Source organism: Mycteria americana, chromosome 3, assembly GCF_035582795.1.
Source record: "Mycteria americana isolate JAX WOST 10 ecotype Jacksonville Zoo and Gardens chromosome 3, USCA_MyAme_1.0, whole genome shotgun sequence".
Taxonomy (NCBI): Eukaryota; Metazoa; Chordata; class Aves; order Ciconiiformes; family Ciconiidae; genus Mycteria; species Mycteria americana.
The window spans coordinates 50,207,167-50,215,349 of NC_134367.1; positions in this window are offsets into that span (position 1 = coordinate 50,207,167).

Below are 8,183 nucleotides of genomic sequence, written 5' to 3' on the forward strand. Positions count from 1 at the left end.
GTAATGGTATGAAGTAAGAAGAAGGGATATTCCTAAATGTTTTACCCATCCACTCATCCCTACCATGAGGAACTAAATTGCAGCTTTCCAACAGATATATGCCAAAGTTCACATCATTTTATGTTTATGTTCATCAGTTGTATTCATAAATTAAATTTATGGCACATTTCTTATTAGAATTTAAAAGAATGAGTGAAGTAATTTTTTTCCCCATGGAAATTTCTTGGCACAAGTTCTTGGGTACTTTCAAACATGATTCTTGAAATATCTTTTTAAAAAGCAGAAAGTCAATGCATATTTACTTGGCCTTAGCTATAGATAGATTTTCAGCCTCTGGCTGAAAACAAAAGCGCTTCTCCCTTGAGTGAAAGGAGATTTATTTGTTGTGAATTCATGGCCAAGATACTATTGAGCTCATGCCCACCATTGGCTATTTTCATCCGTACAGACCTTGTCCATGTTGTCCTGTTACAGGGTCCCTGTCAGCACCCCAGAAACCACTGTCACCCCGACAGCCCCCGTTACTTCTTGCACCCCCAGCTGCATCCCAAAGGCAATCTGTGTTTAGGGGAAGGGGTCTCCTCACCCCCACTGCCATTCAGAGGGAGCCACACAGCTACAGAGCCCACTCCCCTCCTGGACCCTGGTTTGCAAAGACACCCTGCCACCTTTCTGCACCGGTGCCAGGCTCCCCGTGTTTGATGAGCGACCGGCCACATCAGGATGGAGATGAGGATGACTCCTCGCAGGGTGCCCATGCATTGGTGCAGCTCCACCAGCATGGGCTGCTCAGGCACCCTCCTCCATCTCCTGCTCACACGCCAGCAGAAGCTGGTCCCATCAGCCTGGTGTTTTGAATGGGCAAAAGCACCGTCTACAGCCACCATGCTCAAGCAGGCAGGCAGCAAACAAAAAGCATGAATAGGCGTGGTCTTTCTTTGGATGCAAAATAGTCCACATGAGGCATGGATTTCAGGACATGTGGTGTCCTGACTTGCTGGTTGCCTTCCCTCCAGCTCACCCCCAGAGCGGCAGCAAGACGGTACGGAGGGGTGAGACTGTGCGGCCACGCACGCACGCTGCAACCTGACTGTCCGGCTCCTGGGGATCGACTGCTTGTCACAAACACGTGCCAGAGCAGTCTGGCCTGACACCGTCACTCCTTTCCAGACAGCATGGGACCTTTGCACTCCTTCTTTTCCCCCAGGTCCCGCCAAACACTCTTAGCAATCGGTTCCCCCTTCCTACCGCTTGCATCCTCCATGAGCCAGCCAAGCCCGGCTGTCTCGGTTCAGACAGAGTCCACTGCTTAGGGAAAAGCAGGCTATGAAGCTGGCTGTCTTGTGCTGCAGAGAGACAGAAAGCTGGCCAGGAGAACATCTTCCAGGGAGCGGGGCAGGGTGCTGCAGACGGCTCCTGGCTTGCACTGCTTGCACCTGGGTAGGCATAGTGCAGGCATCAGCCTCACCACGGCTGGAAGGTCTTGAGGAGGCAAAAGTGATGCTGATGTTTCTGGAAAGGCCCTGCTAGGGCTGAAGCAGGTGTGAGGCTCATCTCAGAGAGGTGAGCTGCAAGCCGGATGGTCTCCTGCCGCCAGCATGGTGGGGCTAGTCTCAGCTCCTCCTAAAAACTCCCAGGACTAGCATGCTGGGGCACACACCTGGTGCTCGGAGGGTGGGGAGGGTCTAAAAAGACTGAGAAATAGGCTCCAGAAGTGCTGTGACCTTTGTAGACTGTTGGTCCAGACCTATTTTTTGCTCTCTCGCTGGCCTCGCCTTTCTCCCCACTTCTTAAAATTATGGCCAAAACACTCCCCAGATGCCTCTTACTAATACCTTCATCTGAGCTGCGCTGTCCCAGGGCCTCTAAGCTCAGCACCACTCAGGCTGCTGTGTTGGCAAGAGAAGGAGAGACACTTCTGTGCTCTCCCAGTTTCCAATAAACACCTCTTGGGAGACATCCTGAGAGATGCCTTAGAAGTTGTCTTAGAGAGGGAGAGCCCAGGCCCAGGGAACAGCCTGAGAGTCACATCCTTTCTGCCACTGCTGCTTCTGTTTGGAACAAATGTCGCTTAGGGAGTCCTGGGAATAATTTAAGTGATTACTGATTTTGTTCTGCAGTGCATCTGAGATGTTCCCAGAGCTGCCTCAGACCATCTGCAAAGCGAGTTTCTTTGCACACCCACTTCTTCGATGGGCTGGGAGCTTGAGCTGGTCAGGAGAGCAGGTCCAACAACACAGGCCATAGGGAGGGCACGGGGATACTATTTTTTGAAGAGGGTTTTCCTATTCAAAGATGCATTGCCTAATGCATTTTTTCGAGGTCTGTTGGCTAAGCTGCCAGTCCTAATTTGAAGGCTGGCCTGAAAGGGAAGAGTGAGAGTTAGTGCTGGACTAAATGCTGTTGACGCAGTTGGCACATTGTAGCACGGCAGAACGGTCTCCCTTGCAAATGCCTGTCCTCCGTGGAGCTCTCCTGTGAGGGTCCTGGAAGCTGAAGGCAGATTCCCCGTTTCTGAGTATTTTTGTGAATCCTGGAGGACTGCAAGGCATCACTCATAAATGTTCTGTCCCACGGGGACAGGCTACAAAGCCAGTTCATCGCTCACGGCCCGCGTGACTTGGGAGAACACGTGTGTTTTATCCCAGGCAGTATTAACAGGCTTTGCCTCTGGGTTGTGAGGCTATGTCACATTACTGACCTGTGTCTCATCTTCTGACTTGGTGAGGTGGGAAAGGATGAGTCGCAATTCCTCTCACGCCAAGATGTGCACAGTCCCAGCGAGGGCTACCACCGCCGCTCGGCAACGATGAAAGAGAGCCCACGCTCACTCATTGCCATGCCCTGCGTCCTGGCTCCGAAATCCTGGAGGGAAGAAAGGGGAGAAGCTTTCTCAGTGCATGTAGGCAACCAGATGGGCCGACTTTGCGTAGGTGGAGTCTGGCTGCTGTGTCCTCTGTGGGCTGCTGGGCAGAGGCGCAGACAGCCCTGGGGACAGGGCGCAGAAGGCGGCTGGCCCAGAGCTCTCTTGTCTGGCCCGCGTTTCTCCCTATCCCCTGCTTTTGCTAGAAGATACTTGTGGATAACTAGCGGATAGTTGTGAGTCAGGCAGCGCTTATGCGGCGTGCTGCATTTCTCCTGGGGACTGTAGGTGTTTTGATTTTGTGGTTTGGGTTTTTTTCTTTTTTTCCCCCTCTGCCAATAATTGAAATGAAAGGTCAGGAGGAATAACTAGAAAGAAGGGGAACAGGAGTACTTACAAAGTGAAGTAAGCCTCTGGCTGGGAATCTTGGCTGACATCTACGTTTTGCACAAAATGCTCTGGTAGCTTTTACTGTCAGAGATGATCAAGGCAGTGCAAGCTCCAGCAGAAGAGCCGCTTCTGACCCCACGCTAGCCCACGATGTAGGTGCAGACAGGAGGGAACGATGGCATGAGCAAAATTTACAGTAGCTACAGGTACTCCTTGGAAATCTCCCCGCCTCTGACTGACCACTAAAATACCAAAGACAAGGCAGGGCTGAACTAAGTTCATTCGCCAGACTGAGAGCCAGGTTCTGGAGAGCATAATGGGAATCGGCAATCTCGACGGGTGTTTTAATAGACACGTAATCCAAATCCATGTATTGAACTCAGCATGCCCAATGAATAGCTTCTTTGTATTTCAGTTGTGTAGTTGAGGTTTAATTGAAACGGCACAAATCTCTCGCTAACTAAAGAAGGTCTGAAGGCAGTGTCAGCTTTAGCCTGTTTCATAAGGCAGGCCAGCATTGGTTTTGCCTACTTCTCCATCAGCTTTCTAGCACCCTGATAACATATCTGTCATCTCTCTTGCCAATTTGAACAGGAACCAGTCATTTCCAGGTAGTATTAAGTAAACTTTTCATACTTACAAATTAGCTTTTCAGTTCCTCATTTTACTTTTTGGTGTCTCCTGTGGATGCATTTTGGGTAATTTGAAACAGGCTAAGGTGAATGTCAGGAAGATCCGAGCGGAGAGGACTGTAGTAACTAGGCAGAAAAACAGTCTGGGCTTGTGAAAGGTTTTCTTAGAGAGCATGTAGACTAATAAATTAGTTTTAAAGAGGCTGTAGAGGTAAAATTGCTTTGGTTTAGTAACTACATCTGTGGGGAAAAAGAACACTCTAGTATAGCTTCTGGACTGAATTCCTCTGAGGTACGAAAGGGCAACAACACTACAAATAAGTAATTCAACAAGTTTTCTTCCCTTTCTAGCTTTTCTTCTTTTTCAGTTCTCTGGGAAAAAAGCATGAGATGGAAAGGAGAAGAGCTGACAGGAAGAAAATCCTAAACAAAATCTTTTCTAAAATTCAATCTAGGATGATCAAAAGCTCAGAAATCAGTCACTATGTCTTCCCCAAAATGACCATGAAGCATTACTACCATTTTTTGGCCAGCTCTTATGGGCAAAATGTTAAACGCGATTTTGCAAGAATAGCGTCACAAGAAAGGACCAACACAATTTTTGGCCATAGAGCACAGACAGATGTCATTGAAATAGTTCCTTTCTCTGCTAACCAAAAATACATACTGCAAGTGGATTAAACTACAAGAAAAATGATGTGGGGTCTGAAAGGATTAATTTATGAGAGAAGATTTAGATTAGAGGTGTTAAATGTATTTTTAAAAGGAGGACCATTTCTAATAATTGAGAACTTCAGGTAGCACAGATATGTATGTAAAAAAAAAGTGAAGAAATAAGCAGGAAAATCTCTTTACAGTAAGATCCACAATTCCCTGTGGAATTGTCTCCCACAGGAGCTGGTGAAAAAACATGGTCATTTTTGTTAGATCTGACCAAACACCAGACCCCAGAGCAACCCTGCATTTTCATAATATTGATCGTCATGATCAACCTCGTTTCTTTCTTTCATGAAACTCCCTCTCATAAAGACCTCATTTTGCTTTCAAAACGAAGCAAGGGAACCAGCACTGCAAATCTGACACAGACAGGTTAGAAATAGGTGAAAACAAAGGCGGGAGGTGCTTTCCTAAATCGCTGGTGTGGCAGCCGGACAGGTAGGGTTACCAGTCCTGACATCTCTGCAGGAATTACTGTGCTTCGTTAGGCAAGAGCAGAAAATACTCCGATCACCTGGTTGCTTTTCACTCATCCGCTGCATAGAGGTTAGACTGCAGTGAACCACCAGATCTTATCAAAGAGTAAAAAGAAATGAGTAGGTCTGTGAACAGCAGAGCCAATGGAGCCTGGTCTGCGAGGAATTGTGTCTTGTGGTTGGGTTCTCTGATGTCTAATAAGGTGTGAGTTTTGCTTGACGCTTTACACGCAAGACGAGCATTCATTCACCGTTGCTGTCTCCCACGTGAATTCTCTGATGCTTCACAAGGGGTGAACTCATGTCACATTGATTTCTTGGAAATGGCACAAATAGGCTCTCTTTTCTTTAATCTCTCCTCCACACCCTTTGAGACCTCTCTACAGCTAACAGATTTGTTTAGATTGGTTGTGTGTATGCCCCAATCATTCCTTCGCACCCCACACTCCCTGCTCGCTGGAGGCTTTTGTGGGACCAGAGCAGACCACTGAGCTGCCCAGAAAAAATAAATTAAAAAAGCTCTTGAGTGGGCCAGATCAACTACGACGTGATCCAGCTCCCTGAACCAGGTCCCCCCCAAACGCTCATGCCGACAGAAGGAAGGGGGCAGGCCCGGGGCATGAACGGTGCTCTGGGGCAGGAAGGGAGCTCAGTGGCTTCCTCCAGCAGCAGGGCTGCCTTCTGGCAGCTGGCGATGAGCCTGCGGTAGAAAAAACACGCCTGGAAGAGTTGAACAGTAGTCCCCGAACAAAGCTCACTGGCTGAATCCAGGCAGTGTGTGTTCACACGTATTCATGGGCAAGCTTGCGGCTACCCGTTAGGTACGAGGATTGGGCTGGGGCAGGGGTTGTTTTGCCAGAGCTGGAACATAACAAGCACAGAGGACCCTTCCTTATCGACACATAAGGCATTGCTTTCTTCTCAGATAAAGGCAAGAAATCTAAATGGCAAGAGTTGCAAAAAGGAAAGTAAGTGTTGAAAAGGAGCTGCCGGGTTCTTCACTAGCTGCTGCTCCCACTCCCTGCTCAGGTCCATGCGCTTCGTCCCAAGGGCAGGCTGTAAAGCCTGGTGGTTGCAGCAAACCAGTGGGAACCGGGAGAGTTTCAGGCCATAATCCCACCTAAACTACCGATTCCCTGTGCAGCTGCCTAAGTTGCTGGACCTCTTTGTGCCTTGGTCCACCAAGCTCAAGATCTGGGCAAGACATGGAGGTGAAAGAGAAAGAGATGCTGATTTATGCCTGTCTGAGTCAGTGTGTCAGAAATAGGTGGTGGTGAACATTTCTTGTTGTGGATTAAAGTTTACTCTGTATGATGCTCTGGTCAGAAATGATATGGCCACCACAGAGAAACAATAAACACACTAAAATCCTGGCAAGCTAAGGAAACCCATGGTAAACCATCTATTTAGATGAGTATCATTCTCATACATAGCAGCTGTTTTAGTTCACATGGCTTCTGGTAAACTGAAATTCTTTTTTATAGTAAATCCCACTGCTTTTAAATGTCTTATTTTCACTGCTGCTTCCTATAGACTTCTTATCAGGCATCATTTTAATCGATTCTCTGAAGCTGCCCTGGGAGGGTTGGTGCATTCATTTTAACTGCTTTGTGTTTTGATGCCCAATTTTAAAGCTCCCCCACTCTTCTTTCTTTGCTGTAGTAGATGTGTCAAGCATGCCCTGACTGATTTAGCTTTGTCTGCCTGTCTAGTCAGTGAGGACTGGAAAATTTACATTCACGCAGAAACACTGAGTTAATAATGATGAGGTGCTGAAAAAGTTTTGGGTCACATCCAAGTCTGTGTTTCCGAAAATGAGACCCAAGGCAAGAACTACAGACTCAGAAAAATACAAAATTCAGATTCACTTTTTAACCTTACAAGGGTTTTTGTCTTCATTTCAAAGGAAATTCTGTTCAGTTACGCACATGAAACTTCAACAATTTGAGGATGTAATCCTGTAATTCTTTGTCAGGCAAGTCTCCCGTTGACTCAGTGATTTCAAAGGCCCTGGTGCCTGTGTATGAATGGCAGGATATGGTGCAAATTTATGATCATGGAGAGCTCTGCTGTGTCCTACTTTCACATTTTTTTTTTTAATTCACTTTATGGGAACATTATGGGAAAAAGATCCTGGCCCCAATTCATTTAACTGGAGCTCTGCCACCCACTTCCGCAGAGCCGGGCTTCCACCCGTTCTGCTTCTTACTAAACAAACAAGTTGTGGTACCTCTAAGAACACATTTCTGGAGGGAGCCTTGAAACAGCATCTGCATATCGCCAGATGGCAGGTGATTGATTTTAACCAAATACACAAAATTGTTTTTTAGGAGATGGTGAATCAAGGGTGTGTGACATAATGGCACTGTGACAAGAAACTGCACGCTGCAGAAAAGATTTGGCAGTGCGGTGACTGTAGCCTTTGACAAAGACACTGCTTATGGCTAATGTCCTAACTTCCTTATCCTCCCAACCTCCCTTCTCAGTATGAACTGTCTTGATAGAAGGTGAAGGATAAGGTGGATTAATAGAATAGCTTTTCTCCACACCTAAATCATGTACAAAGTATGATCTATGGCGCAGTTGGTGTCATAAAATACATGTGGTATCTTTGCCTTGACATTATCTGCCTTGCTACCCTTGAACTCCAGAGACTTAATGGCCTTCAAATAAATGGTATTTAAACAAACCGCTTTTCAAATGATCTTGTGGAACCTATTTAATCATTACCAGGAATAAGTGGTCATTGCTAAGAACTGGATTTTCCTGGCTGCACAAGTGATAGTCAGCGTGCTCAATCCCTAGGGATCAGAAGTTGGTTTAACAACTTTTTTGAGTGCAACTGCGTCATTTAACCAATTTGAAAAACGATGCTGCAGATTTACCAGCCTCCAATCACAACTTTATTATCAGGAGCATTCTGCAAACTGCTGAGCTTAAAATGTGAGCTCCTACCAGTTAAATGTACATCTTCTCATATGCTTCTTCCTCTCTCTCTCTCTCCATGTACAATATATGGATATATATCTTCTTAGCCTTAAATTTCATAATTTGTACGTAGGGGCCAACAAGAGCATAACTTAATCCAGGATTGGGACTGAACTC